We start from the raw sequence: 13,437 nt of genomic DNA, 5'->3' as shown, positions 1-13,437 counted from the left end.
CCATGTCTTTCCTGGCTCCTTCCCTTCTGTGTATACATGGGCTCAAGCTCCCTACTTTGGGGTGTTGGCACTTGATGGTCTTTCTGCCCAAAATCCTTCTCCCCACCTGACCCTCTTTTCCTGGTCAGGTCTTTGGAAAGGCTCTTTCTGAACCTCCAACTTAAATTAAGATCCCCTTACTGCCGTCTCTCAGGACACCTAATCTTCTCCTCACTGGTACTCACCATGTTGTTTAGCATCTTTCTCTAGACCACAAGCTCTTGAGGGCAAGACCATGTCTGTTTTATTCCCCCACTATGTCTCCAAGACCTATACAGTGAGAGGTGATCATTCAGTATTTATAAAATGAATGAATGATCTTCATTTTTAAAGGTAATCCTCAGTACTTTGTTAATTTTAGGCACTTATTTCTCCTTTAAAATGAACCTGCTTTTTTTGTTTTAACCTTTTGCATGGTTCCTGCTTTCTGACTCTTTGTCATCCCTCATCCACTGAAGTCTGTCTTTTTCTCCACTACTCCACTGAAATTGCCCAAATCACCAGTGATTTCCAAGGTGCTAAAATCACCAGTGACCCAGCATTCATATTTTCGTCCTGATCTTGACCTTTTTTTGCAGCATTGGACACTAGAAGACCAGTGTCCCTGCAGTCCTAAACTCCTTCCTTAGTTCCTATGCCTCTACACTCTCTTGATTTCCCTTCCTTTTTCTAGCTGTTTCTTTCTAATCTCCTAGACCTCCAGCCTGGGCTTTTGTAAGAGCCATCTGTACAGCCAGCTGCCTGGTGAACACCATGCTTTTTTTTTTTAATTGAAGTATAGTTGGTTTACAATGTTGTGTTAGTTTCTGGTGTACAGCAAAGTGATTCAGTATACATATATATTTCATATTCTTTTCCATTAGAGTTTATTATAAGATATTGAATATAGCTCCCTGTGCTATACAATAGGACCTTGTTGGTTATCTATTTTATATATAGTAGTTTATCCCGAGCTCCTAATTTATCCCTCCCACCCACTTTCCCCTTTGGTAACCATAAGTTTGTTTTCTATGTCTGTGAGTCCAGGTAAACACCATGCTTTAGTGAATGTCAAGTAGGTATCTCACATTCAACAGGTCTACACTGAGCCCATCACTTCCTACTCTTCACAAATCTGATCCTCCTTTTGTATCATCACTGCACTCTTTTTAATCACTGCACTCTTTTTAGCTTCCAAACTACAAATCTGCAAGTTGTCCTTGACCCTACGCTCTTCTTTATCTTCAGCTTCCACCTGGCACTTCATCCTCCTCATTATCTGTTGAACGCATCTCCTTCTCTTCATCGTCCTGGCTCCTGCCTTGGTCCAAGCCCTGAGCGTTTGTACCCTCATGATTACAATAACTACTTCTCTCATCAGGGTTCTTGGTTGAAAGAAATGGAAGTTGATTCCTGCTATTATGAGCTGAAGAAAGTATTGAAAGTATATCGGATAGTTCACAGATCCACAGAAAGAATTAGCCTCTGAAAAATACGTCAGGAAATGCAGCCAAGAATCTCCTGATTAGGACCTCACCATGGCCTTGGCCTCCTGTATATTTTTCAGTTCTGTCACTGATGGGACTCCAGATGTGATTGAATATTTGGTCATCCTCGACATTTAAAAATCTCAGAAATAAGCCAGCTGATTTGTCAGTGCTAGATTGTGTCCTTGCCCCTTGCTGCCTGTGGGAGAGGGGACTTCTGGTTCCAGCTTTGGGAGTGAGAGGTAGGGGTGTGACTCCTCCAGCCACTTGCAAAACGAGCGTTTCTTCAGAAATAGAAAGGGACTTCTGACATGGATCGCCAAAACAGCAACAGACATCTACCACACCACTAGACTGGTTCATCCAGCCCTGGTGTTGCCCTGTTTATTTACTTCCTTGTTCCCTCAACAAATGTCGTTTCTTTTTGGGGGATCACTCTCTTGCCCCTCCTCAAGTGGGTAATGTCTCACTTACCCAGTGGACCCAGTTTGGAGTAGATGATCTTTCACGGCATTCCCATAATACCCTGTATTTCCCTCAGTAGTACCATGTTTTCATGTATTATGGCTATTAATTTTCTTTTCCTTTGCCTCCACTTCGTTATAAGTTTTTTCGGAAAGCAAGATGTGTGCATGTTTTGTTTTGTTTTTGCTTGACCTAGGGCCTCTCTTATAGTAGGGCCTAATAAAGCATTGTCAAATTAATCAATTTAAAATGAGATTACATGATATGATGAAACTTTTCAGAGCACTGCTGAGAAGTTGTCTAGCCTCACTTTTACAGGAATAGTGCCTTCCAAAACTAGAGGACAAATCTATTTAGTGTTTCTTAAATTCTCCACTAAAGTACTTTTAATGGCAGAGGCAAAACAAGCATGTGTCTTTGATCACTGGGGTTGGGACCTAAGGTGGCTTATGAACATCTCAAATTGCCTTGAAGACTGAAGAAACCATTTGGAAACTAAAATGTATTGAGTGCTTCCATGTGCCAGGCACAGTGCTAAGCATCTATTTATGTATATTATCTCATTTAACACTTGTCTACTAACCCTTTGTTTTAGTTCCACATAACAATTAAGAAAACTAAGGTTCAAAGAGGTTAAAAACCATGACTGAAACCACAAAACTAGAAAAGGTAGAATCAAGATTTGAATGGAAGCCGACTATCCATAGACCCTGGGCTTTCAACCGTGATGTGGTACTTCCAGGAATGTCCAAAAGCTGCTCTCCCCCATCCTCAAGTAATCTTGGCACTCAGGAGGATGCTCTCTGTGGTCCTGTGTCCACTTGTACCCCATCTTAGAGAATACAGAAGTGGAGAGACCAGATGTCTTAGAGGAGAAAGAGAAGAGCCCAGCCTTGAGTACATCCTTCTAGGAAGGATGGTTCTAGGAACCCAGCAGGACTGGGTGGGAGGTACCTGGAGCCTACCAGAGCAAGAGGGACCAGAGTACCTGTGGGACAAGAGAGGGACCTCATTTTCTGAGCCAGTGGCCAGCTTGAGAACGGAGAGCTTGGATTCCCCAGGTCACTGATGTGAAGCAAGGTTCAATTACGTGTGTGTTAAGTTGTTACAACTGGGTGACTTTGTAGCATCCACTGAGCTTAAAGTTTCTTTAAAATCTGCAAGGACTATATACACAGGTGAGTGATTCTCAGCACAGTTGTGTTCTACTCACTTAATTCGTCATGCCTCCTGATAATATGTTAATTTGTTGGGCATATGCACAGGCATTTGCACTCTCAATTGTAGCCCTCCTCAGCTTTAGTATCATTTAACAGGTGCCTAACCTATTCCTCAGTGCTTCTGCAGTGGTTTCTCTGAGCTCCAGGTTGCTTTGAGTCCATCTCGCTAGAGACTGCCAGAGCTGGGGTCCCAACTCCTGGTGGGTTTTCAGGAATGGATCAATCAGAGCGCCAGTCAAGTGACTGAGATCAGTCAAGTGCCAGGACAAGGTATGCCTGAGCTTTGCACCCCCACCCCCACCCCAGCCCATGTGCCTTGCAGAACCTTGCCAGGATCTCATGGTCAGCATTACCCCACCTCCCAGGAATTTTAAATCTTCAAGGAGACAAAAAGTAGAGACTTCCACTACAAAGAAGGAGACCAATACCTGTCAAAGTATTGATCATAGAAAAGTTCAGTTGTTCCATGGTGGTGACTTATTAATATCCTCTTCTATAATCAGAAAGCTCAGTGGTATCGTATAAGCTGCCCGCACCAGGTGGTGTCCTCCCTGTTTTAGATAATCATGTTCATTGCTAAGCATTACCATACCGGTGTTCTCCCCTTTCCCCTCCCTTCCCTAGCCCTTGCTTTGCACAGGGAATGATGAGTTCAGAGGTGAAGCAGTAGTTTGGCTCTGATGAAATGCACGGCACTTGGTGCAGCTGACCTTGATGTCATTTATAATGTAGCAGGTGCAGCCTATGCTCTGAAACACTGGACTTTGATGTGATTGTTTCCTTTTATATAGTCATTAGCCTTGGAGCGCAATGTGCTGACAAGGACTGAAAATGGAAAATCCATTTAGAGATCTGTGCCATACCGTCTCCTCTGCAGTGGACATCACTGATAACCTGGTATTGCCTGACACCCCCAGCTCTGTAAGCCGAATTATACCGGGGCCTTTTTCTTCCTCGCTTCTGAAATTTTCATCAGACTGAATTTGCATCACGCCTTTCTTGTCCTCACATTAGGATGCCTTGGAACAACCAGGATAACATGGATGATTAAATTCTCTGCTCCTGGGACTTCCCTGGAGGTCCAGTGGTTAAGGCTCCATGCTTCCACTTCAGGGGGCGCGGGTATGATCCCTGGTCCGGGAACTAAGATCCCGCATGCTGCTCGGCGCAGCCGAAAAAGAACAAAAACAAAAACAAAAAACAAATTCCCTGCTCCTGGTTGTTGATAATCCAGGAAGTAACCAAAAAATGGGTGGGTAAAAGAGAATGCAGTAGGGTGAGAGAAAGTCTCGGGACCCACTGATTTCATTTCAGCATAATGCAGTGGCTAGATTTGCCACAAACCGTTTGTCTACATTTCCATCCACATGAGAAAGATGCTAATAACTTGAGAAACATTGAGATGAACATGGTCGTATACTTCATTCAGTAGATTGTGCCTAAACAGATAGTATAGCCTGAATTTTTAAAAAAATCAAATCAGTATATATATCTGAAATATTTAAGGAAGATCTACAGTGAGAAGCCTTTTATAATTAAAATGATTCCCCCTACAAAATACAAGTAGAATCACCATGAATTTTTTTTTTTTTTTTTCCCGGCTGCACTGCACAGCTTGTGGGATTTTAGTTCCCTGACCAGGGATTGATTCTAGGCCGTCAGCCCTGAGAGCGTGGAGCCCTAACCACTGGACCGCCAGGGGCTTCCCCAAATCACCACGATTTAGAGTTAAAAGCAACTTTGCAGGTCCTTTCGTCTAACCTTTTCATTTAGAAGTGAGGAACTGAGGCCCAGAGAGGTGACGTTTAGGCCCTTTCTACCCACCTTGTGCCTGTTTGGCAAACAAGAAATTTTGCAAGCCTAGGTTTTAGCATCCCGGATTTTTGCATGAGATCTCCTGGAAGCAGGACAATCTGATCTGTTTGTGTGGGTGTCATTCATTACCTTTTGGGGGAATTTATTTCACCTTCTCTTATGTGTACCTCAGGAAAGTAAAAGATGAGGAGGCATTGTGAAATAAAATTTAGCTCTGCAACAGATCCTTTTAGATCCCTGGTTTTGAAGGTGGTAGGCTGAGTGAGAGGCAATTTAACAGTGAACTCACTTGTTTTCATTCCTTTGAGAACATCACTCAGGAAAATTAGCGCAATAGTTGGTTGGGCAGAGGTGCTCTTCCTTGGGCAGAAGGTGTGCATGCATGTGGGTGGCAAGGGAGTGGGCATTAGACACTGGACGTGCCGTTGCAGGAGCAGATGGGCGGCCCGCGGCCAAAGCACTGTGGGCCCGGGGCATGCTGGGAATCACAACACGTTCTTTTTTGAGAAGCAGCCCACTGGCCCCCCCCGCCGCTGATCGAGATACCTGAAAGAGCAACTGCTTAGATCTTTTTTCTTCCAGTTTTGTTAAGATCTAATTGACATGCAGCACTGTGTAAGTTTAAGGTGTACAGCATAATGATTTGACTTAGGTACATCATGAAATGATGATCACAATAAGTTTAGTGCATATCTGTCATCTCATATACATACAGATTTAAAGAAATAGGAAAAAAAATTTTTTTCCTTGTGATGAGAGCTCTTAGGATTTACTCTCTTAAAAACTTTCGTATATAAGATATAGCAATGTCAATTATATTTATCATGTGTCTTAAATCTTGTTCTAAACCTTGAAGGAGAGTTAGGCGTAGACCTGTAGTGTGTCCTGAGTGACTGACCGCAGAGTGGGCAGTAAATGGCTGAGGGAGTGCTGCTCTAGGAATCTGTAAGACTGTAAATCCTGTGTTGTTAGGTTGGTACCTACGGTATTTACGGTTTCAAAGATGTATGGGGGTTTGTGTTGGTATACATAGCATCGTCTGTGGACTTACATTGGAATACAGTCTCCAGCTTCATCGTGACAAACAACATTTAATTTTATAAATAACTGGGAGTAAAATTTCTTCCAAGGAAATGCTGAAGCAAAGAGGCCGCTAAGCAGGATGCCCTAAGTGACCATGACAGCTTGAGGCCTGAAGCCTTAAGACCTCATGTCCCCAAGTCAGGGTTGACTGTCAGGAAGAAAATAAGGAATTTATGAACTTTCCTTCCAGTGTGACCTGCCATGTATCCTTGATGCCAGCTCACCTGGCCCAGGTATGTGTTTTCATGTGGCCCCCTCTGCTAGGCTGAGGAGCTGGGGACCAGAGGTGTCTCCAGAAGTACAGGCTGTTCTGCACACCATGGACAGTCCTGTTTCCCAGGTGCAGCCTCTCTCCCTCAATCACTGCTGCCTTCCCTGGGATACTCATAGCAGCCAATGTTGGCTGAGTTAGTACTTCCTCTGCGGGGCCTGGAGAAGCAGATTGTGTGTATAGAGGGCCCTGCCCTGAAAGAACTCCTGGTTCAGGCCATCACACACAGGACGTGTGCATTCATAGGACAAAATACATGATGGGGAGCTTAGGTTGGGTACAGGTCAGAAGATGAGGCAGCAGAGCCTTTGAGAATCTAGAGGAGAGGGTGTTCACCAGACATTGCCGTGGGCAGCAGTGCCTTCACAGAGGGGTTAGCTGGGACTTCAGCAGGGCCCTTTAGGGAAGAGCAGAGGGGAGTGAAGGAAGGAGGTTTACAGCAGTGAGGAGTAGAGGGCTCATGGGCAGCGCTGGTGGGCTGTATTGCAGCGGTACATGGCGCCAGCCTAGAAGCCAAGCTGCCCAGAGGGACGTTATGGGTAGCAGACAAGGCACTGGGAATCAGGAGACCAGCTGTACTCCTGACTTTGCCCTTGGTTGTCTGTGCAACCTTCAGTCACTGATTAGTCTCTCAGAACTTCAGTTTCCTCATTAGAAAAATGAAGGCATTGACATTAGACTAAAGCATGCCTGAGATACCATTTAGGAGGCAAACACAATTATTGTAAAGAACTGGGGGGTTTTGAGCTGGAATAGGGTAGGTGCAAAGTAGTGTTGTAGGAATACTAAGCTGACAAGAACCCTGGGTTGGTCTGGAGGATCAGCTGAGCCCTGGTAAAGGACCCTGGGCAGAAAAGTATGTGACTCTCCACTCAGAAGAGGAGAATTGATTTCCCTTATGTGATCTCTGAGGGTAGGATTGAAGAGAGAGGTGGGGACTGGTCTGTGGAGTTAGTCTCTGAGAATACCCGCTTTTACAAGGGAAAGAGGTAGATGCATCCAGTAAAGGAAACAGAAATGGAGACACTCAAGAGGTAGGAGGAAACCAAGGAGAGAACAGGGCTTTAGAAGCCAGGAGGACAAGAGCCCCATGGAGGCAGTGGTCAGCCATGTCTAAGGAGAGGGGCTGTAGAAAATTGCTTTGCTGTCTTCTCCTTGGGCCTCAGCGAAAGCTTTGAGCCTGTGTTTGAAGAGCTCACCTGCTAAGAATACCTCATGTGTGTTCCATCAATATTTAGTGGACACCCTAGGAAATGAGGGAAGGCATGGGGGGCCCAGGGGATGACTGCCCCAGCTGTGAGCAAGCACCCAGGCTCCTGAGGAAGGGAGACTTTGATCATCCTAGCACCTTCCAAGGCCTACTTGCCAGTAGCTTCCTTCCTGATCTCCACCGCCATCACCTCTGACCTCTCCCTGTGGCATTGCACAAAATCAGCCCTGGTGCTTAAGGGTAAAGAAGTGAATATAGGTAGGAAGTTTAATCCAGCTCTTCATACTGGGAAAAAGTTTTGGCCAGTCTGAGAATTAGGGAATTTTTCTCTCTTCTCTTTCACCTTCACTTCCTCTCTGCCCCATTGTTTTTTTTCCCCCTATGACAGGAATGCATGTTTTGGAAAACCACTGGTGGTTCTGCCAGGGGTACCCTAGATTTGACATATACTCTGAAGCTCTGAGGGTTTTAGTCTTATACATGTTAAATAGGATTTGAGCCACACTAGTAAGTTGAGCCATTCTGAGGAATTTTTAATCTCTCCTGAGGTGAGCACCAATGAGATAATGCTTGTTATCAGTGATTAGACAGCTTCACCCAGGAGGTGCTGGATAAATAAGGAGACTTATAATCACAAAGACAGAACCCACCCGTGGCCTACCTACAATATTTACCTGGTTAAGAAGTACTCATTTCCCATTCTGTAAAAAGCAAGCAAGGATGGGCTTGCTCCAAGGAATGTTTTTCTTCTGTAAAGTTATCTGATAACAGTAAAGTCTTAGTGCACTGACTGTTCTCCTTATTGTAAAGCACTTACAAAACCCTTTTCACCTTGGAGGGTTAAAATTAGAATTAAGTCAGTTATGAAACAGCTAGAACGAAAATGCACCCCTCCCCAATACCACAAGTCTAAACGCTGGACTCAGGTTCTTCAGAGAAAGGAGATAATTAAAGAAGGAGTCTCTCCAGAGTTTCCAAGGAGGTAGAATTCAGGGGCCAGTAGCGCCAACAAAAGGGAAGGAGAAGAACTACTGGGAAACAAGAATAGTGAAGGAAGTCAAGGGAGTGGCCATTTGGCAGGTTTTGACATTTCAAGGGAACAATGAGGAAGAAATAGTGAGTGGGAGGGAGGGGGAGTGGCAGGCAGTGGCAAGCACAGGGTGGGACCCAGACTTGATGCGGAGCCTCCTAGGAGAGAGAGGGGAAGGGAGGTGTAAGGAAATAACTTTGAAATGGAAAAAAAAAAAAGATAATTTATGCAACACTAGAGAGGCAAGAGACTACTGTGACTGAGGTGAGAAGTTGTGGCAGTTTGTTTATTTTGTTTGCTTGTGCAGTTAACTGGAGGTATGAAGGAGTGCTGGTCTCCAAAGTAAGATGCAGCTTGGAGCCCGTGAACATAGTGGCGTCTGGAGGACACACAAGCACTCCAGTTCTCCTCAGGCAGGATTAATGCAGGGGCCCATAAACAAGGACGTGACATTGAGGAATGCTGCTGCTTTTCCAACGGCTAAATCGGGGCTGGTCAGAAGCAAGGGCTGTGTTGTGTTGGCTTGGATTCCTAGTGACTTTCTACTGGGTTATAAAAATGATTTCCTCAAAAAGCTTGCCAATGGCAGATGATGAATTAGAAAAGCAGTAATGCCAGCCCGGCGGAGTCCTCTCAAAGCAGTCAGCTGTACCGTACCATCCTTTGGATGGAAGGCCAGTGGGACTTTTAGTGCATGGCTGTGGGAGGAGGAGAGACCCGTTCCCCCAGTGAAGCTGCGCCTAATTTCTGCGGGGTTCACTCAGTAGCAAGTCTCACTTGCTAAGTGAGCAAGCTCACTGAAGAATCTCAGGAGGAGGGTTTTTATGGGCAGAGCTGGTGTCCATTATTTGGCTCACACGATCATTGCTCTGACTTGATGATCAAGCGGATAACCCTGGAAGTGCAGGAGCGGTTACTTGACGTTCTTGTCGTCGCCGTCCATCCCAGCATGCTTTGGGGCTGCCCCTGTGCCAGCGCTGGGGGCGGAGGGAGGGGAGGTGTTCCTTGTGCTTCTTAGCAGCGGAACTTCAGCTGGCTTGTCTCAGCATGTGTAAGAGTTAATCAGGTAAATTATAACTGAAGCCTGAGGTAGCCCTCGGGGCTGCTAGGGAAAGGGTCATTCTTAAACAATCCTTCATTGTATTCCTCTCTTTCTCAGAGATGGGTTTTTAATGTAACGTTATGGTGTTTGACCAGTGGATAAAGACCTTCCTGATCTGTATTTCAGTCCCTCGTATTCTTGTTTCTTTAAAATTCTCAGGTGACCCTTCCTTTAAAATATAATTAGATTAAAAGTAAACACAAAAAGGAATAAATTGATTCTGTTGTTGTTGCTTAGTTCCTTGAGATCTTCTGCATCTTGGGGCATTTTTGTAAATGAAGATGTGGAATGTCAATTGGACTATTTAATCCAGAGGGGGGAGTGAGAGAACTGTTATATTTGGTAGTAATACTGGAATATCACAGAAACTACCAGAAAATAGTCTCTTAGAGTAACATTGTATGTTCCGTTCTTTCTGTTTTGTTTTCATGGCACCATCTATCCTTATTCTGTGAAATAGTCAAACCTGTTTTCATTGCATATCTTTTAAAGCTTCAGTTAGCCAGATGTTTTTTAATGTTTGAGGCTGTTTTTTATTCCATGAATGACTCAATTGACTGAATGTAAGCAGCTACTAAACTTGGCAGTTTGTCGCCATCATCGTGCCCCTGGACAGGAAGTGTTCAGTATAGATATGACTAACCAGTTTCCAGGCTTAAAAATAAAGTGGGGGATTTCTGGACAGAATAGATCTTTGTCACTCAGTTCAACATGGCTGATAAGTGTGAAGCTCTCAGCAGCCACTTGGCTTTCTCACTTTTACCAGGCCGTCACTTCACCTGACATTTTCTGTTATACAGATTGAAACTTTATGGTGTTGGTGGGTTTGTTTTTTTTTTAATGAAATAAGAGGATATTTGAATAGACGTGCGATTCAGCTCGAGTCAGTATTCTCTCCTTGTTGCCTCCTTTATTTTTAACTCCTTTTAAATCATCACCCTCCTGAGGTAGGTAATGGGGAAATAATCTTCACCTGCCTATGTAGCAGCTTAAACTGAAAGCGTCAAGGACGTGCCCAGACAACTGTATACTCAAGACTTGTCTTCTTGAATCTAAGGCCTACTTGAAGCAGCATTTTTTTCCCCCAAAGTTACTTCCAATCATTCTAGTGATTCTTCGATTTCTTTTGTCAGATAGCCCCTTAGCAACTTAGGAAGAATCTATACTATTTTGACAGATACCAAAAGGTTTTTTAGCACCTCTCTGCCTACAGTTATTGTTTCAGGACTTCAAAGATAACTTCATATTTTATTTTGTCTTGCTGTCTCCCTAAATAACATAACTTTCCCTCTCTTAATACAGTTTTTTCTCTCCTTTCTTTCTTATTCTAAACAGCATTTTTTTTTCTTTTTTTTTTGTTTTGGTCTTAGGGATTTAAGAAGTCTTAACACCATGTTTTGTGGAAATGCTGAATTAGAGACAACATTTATTAGATGAGAGTCTCTAACAACAACAACAACAAAGTGTTTCTCTTAACTCTTTGCAGGTGTTTGAGCTTCTCTTTGTTTTTCAAATAAGAAACTTGCCAGGGAATGATGATTTAAAATACAAAATGCATGCAAAATAGTTTTAGTTTGGGTTAGGGTGAGGTCAGTAATGGTTCTTTGGGACAACTCAGCTTTATCTGCCAAATTTAGAAACAAATCATAAAGTTATAAAGAATGGGATTCTAGTTACCATACTTGAGCAGAATGTGGCTGTGGCTCTGAAATGATGTTTCTTCTCCTGTGCTCCTCCTTACGGTCTTCTCTGTTTTCGAGATCGAGGCAGGACAGAGTAGAATAGTCCCTGCTATGCCTTGGATTAGGACTTGATAAAAATCAAGTCTTTTAAAAATATAGGACTCCTGTGCTCCAAATAACCTACACCTGTCCTAGTCAGATGTTTTCAGGGGGAAAAGGGCAACTGTGTATACAAGCCAAACTTTCACTGAATAAAATGATTCCCTGATCTGAAATGTTAATCTTCTCCACCTTTGTTGCGAAGACTACTTCTCTACCTTTGTCGTGAAGACTACTTCTCTACCTTTGTCGCCTTGCTGTGGCAAGACTCTTCTAGTTTTTATGATGTTGGGCACAGTGTAGGGAAACGGAAAATGCTTGATAACCAATGAAGTGTGAGGGTAGACATATGGTCCAGAGGGTAAAATATTTTGCAGAATTTAAACCTCTGCTACTTTCATGAGATTGATGGATCATCCAGACATTGATGATGAGCCATCATCTGGCCTTGCTGTCTGGGTTTTAGGTACAGGAGGGGACTGTGCTTCGTAGGTGGTTATACCATCCATGGTGCCAGCTGTCAGCTGAAACCAAGATGGACATTCAGAATATATTGTGCATATGAGGGGCATTTAAGAGAAGGCCTATTAGGACTTTCTTTGTGCTGGTTCCTTTGAGGCCTTCGGGGTGATAATCAGTCTCTTACCTAGTGTTTTGAATCACAGTGGTCATGCCTAGGCTCAGCACAGACCCATGGGTGGGCTTTAACCAGACCAGATCTGTCTAGGTTGCTGGAGTCTGTAACAGGCTAACTTATTACTCTGTTGAAAAGTTGATGGGAACTGGAGAGTTGTCTTTCAGATTTGGGTCAGGTGGGCTTCATTATCAGAGCGCTTCTGGCACATCTTGTGGGGCAACAGAAAAGGGAGTGTTTTAGGCAACTCTTGTGTTTGAAATGCCTCTTTTTTTTTCTGACTAGTTTTTTGTAGCTGTTGTTGCCACAGAAGCATCTCTCCGTTTCGGCTCATTGGAATTGTACGTCTGTGGAGTTCTTGCGTGCGTTCTAGCCATTGTAGCTTATCACTAGTTAAATCTAGTTTAAAATAAAAAGCAATTCTAGGAGAAAGATTAGAGAAGAAAAAGATGTTACTTGATTGAGGGACAGAGAAACAGTGGGCAGATCCAGATGTAAAACCCTTTGGGGCTGGGTAAAGCCTTCTAAGAACTAAAATCTCAGCTTTCACTTATTTATACCTAGAAGATAAGAAATGGACTTAATCAGAATTTGACAGCAAATGAAAGGCCTCAACCCTCTTTAACCATGCACATACATGCTCAGAAGTTCTATAAAATAATGGATGATAAAGGCAAACTGCTGATCAAAATGATATGAATTGTGCCTGAAAAGAAAATCTTGCCTCTAAGACCAGGAGGGCTCCCAAAGTGGCCACCGCTTTGCCTTGAGCCCAAAGACAAAGGAATAACTGTTACTAAGACCTCTACTGACCCAACACCAGCCTCCAACTAGTGTTCCAGGCATTTTTTCAGCCATCCCTCATGATGAAAAAAATACTGTATTAAAATATTTCAGATTCTTTTTCCTCCATCAGAATGCAGTGAGCTGTAAGTCAGCTCAAGGAAAGATGACCCAACCTCTGACCCCTTGATACTTTATTAGGAGCCATTAAAACTTTGGAGACCTGGGAGATTATTGAGGCCTACATTTGGAACCTAGAATCTTAATCCAAGAATTCTAAAACATTCTCTTTTTTTTTTTTTTGCCCTGTATCTAAGGTTGTTCTATTTTGTGATAATACCAATTTAATGGAAGAAAAATACTCATAGATGCTAGACACTTGCTATTCAAGAATTAAATTTCTTTTGAGGTTAGCTAGAGTCTCTAAACATTCATTTAAACATGGTTTCTAAGTTTCAGTGGGGGCAGTATGGCATATGGTTTTATTTTATTCTGTAGTATGTAGTGGAAAAAGATTTCATTTTGATTTGTCAACAGG

At 43.3% G+C, this 13,437-nt stretch overlaps 1 protein-coding gene across 10 annotated transcripts in view; it reads left to right on the top strand.

Moving 5' to 3' along the window:
- The window catches only part of TNFAIP8 (TNF alpha induced protein 8), a 122,755-nt gene that overhangs the window by 88,366 nt on the left and 20,952 nt on the right, over positions 1–13,437 (top strand). Inside the window, exon 2 of one of the 10 annotated variants that reach the window (XR_014262029.1) lies at positions 2,566–3,445. The exons of 8 other annotated variants lie outside the window; for them this stretch is intronic. The gene's annotated coding sequence lies outside the window, so the exon portion shown is untranslated. Of the gene's footprint in view, positions 1–2,565; positions 3,446–9,575; positions 9,666–13,437 lie in introns of those variants that run through there. One more of the 10 variants, XM_082456276.1, reaches the window with a different exon arrangement.

The sequence above is a fragment of the Balaenoptera physalus genome (genome assembly GCF_965194825.1).
Source record: "Balaenoptera physalus genome assembly, chromosome: 3".
Taxonomy (NCBI): Eukaryota; Metazoa; Chordata; class Mammalia; order Artiodactyla; family Balaenopteridae; genus Balaenoptera; species Balaenoptera physalus.
Note: the sequence above shows the minus strand (reverse complement) of the source record. Positions and strands in the feature narration are given on the sequence as shown.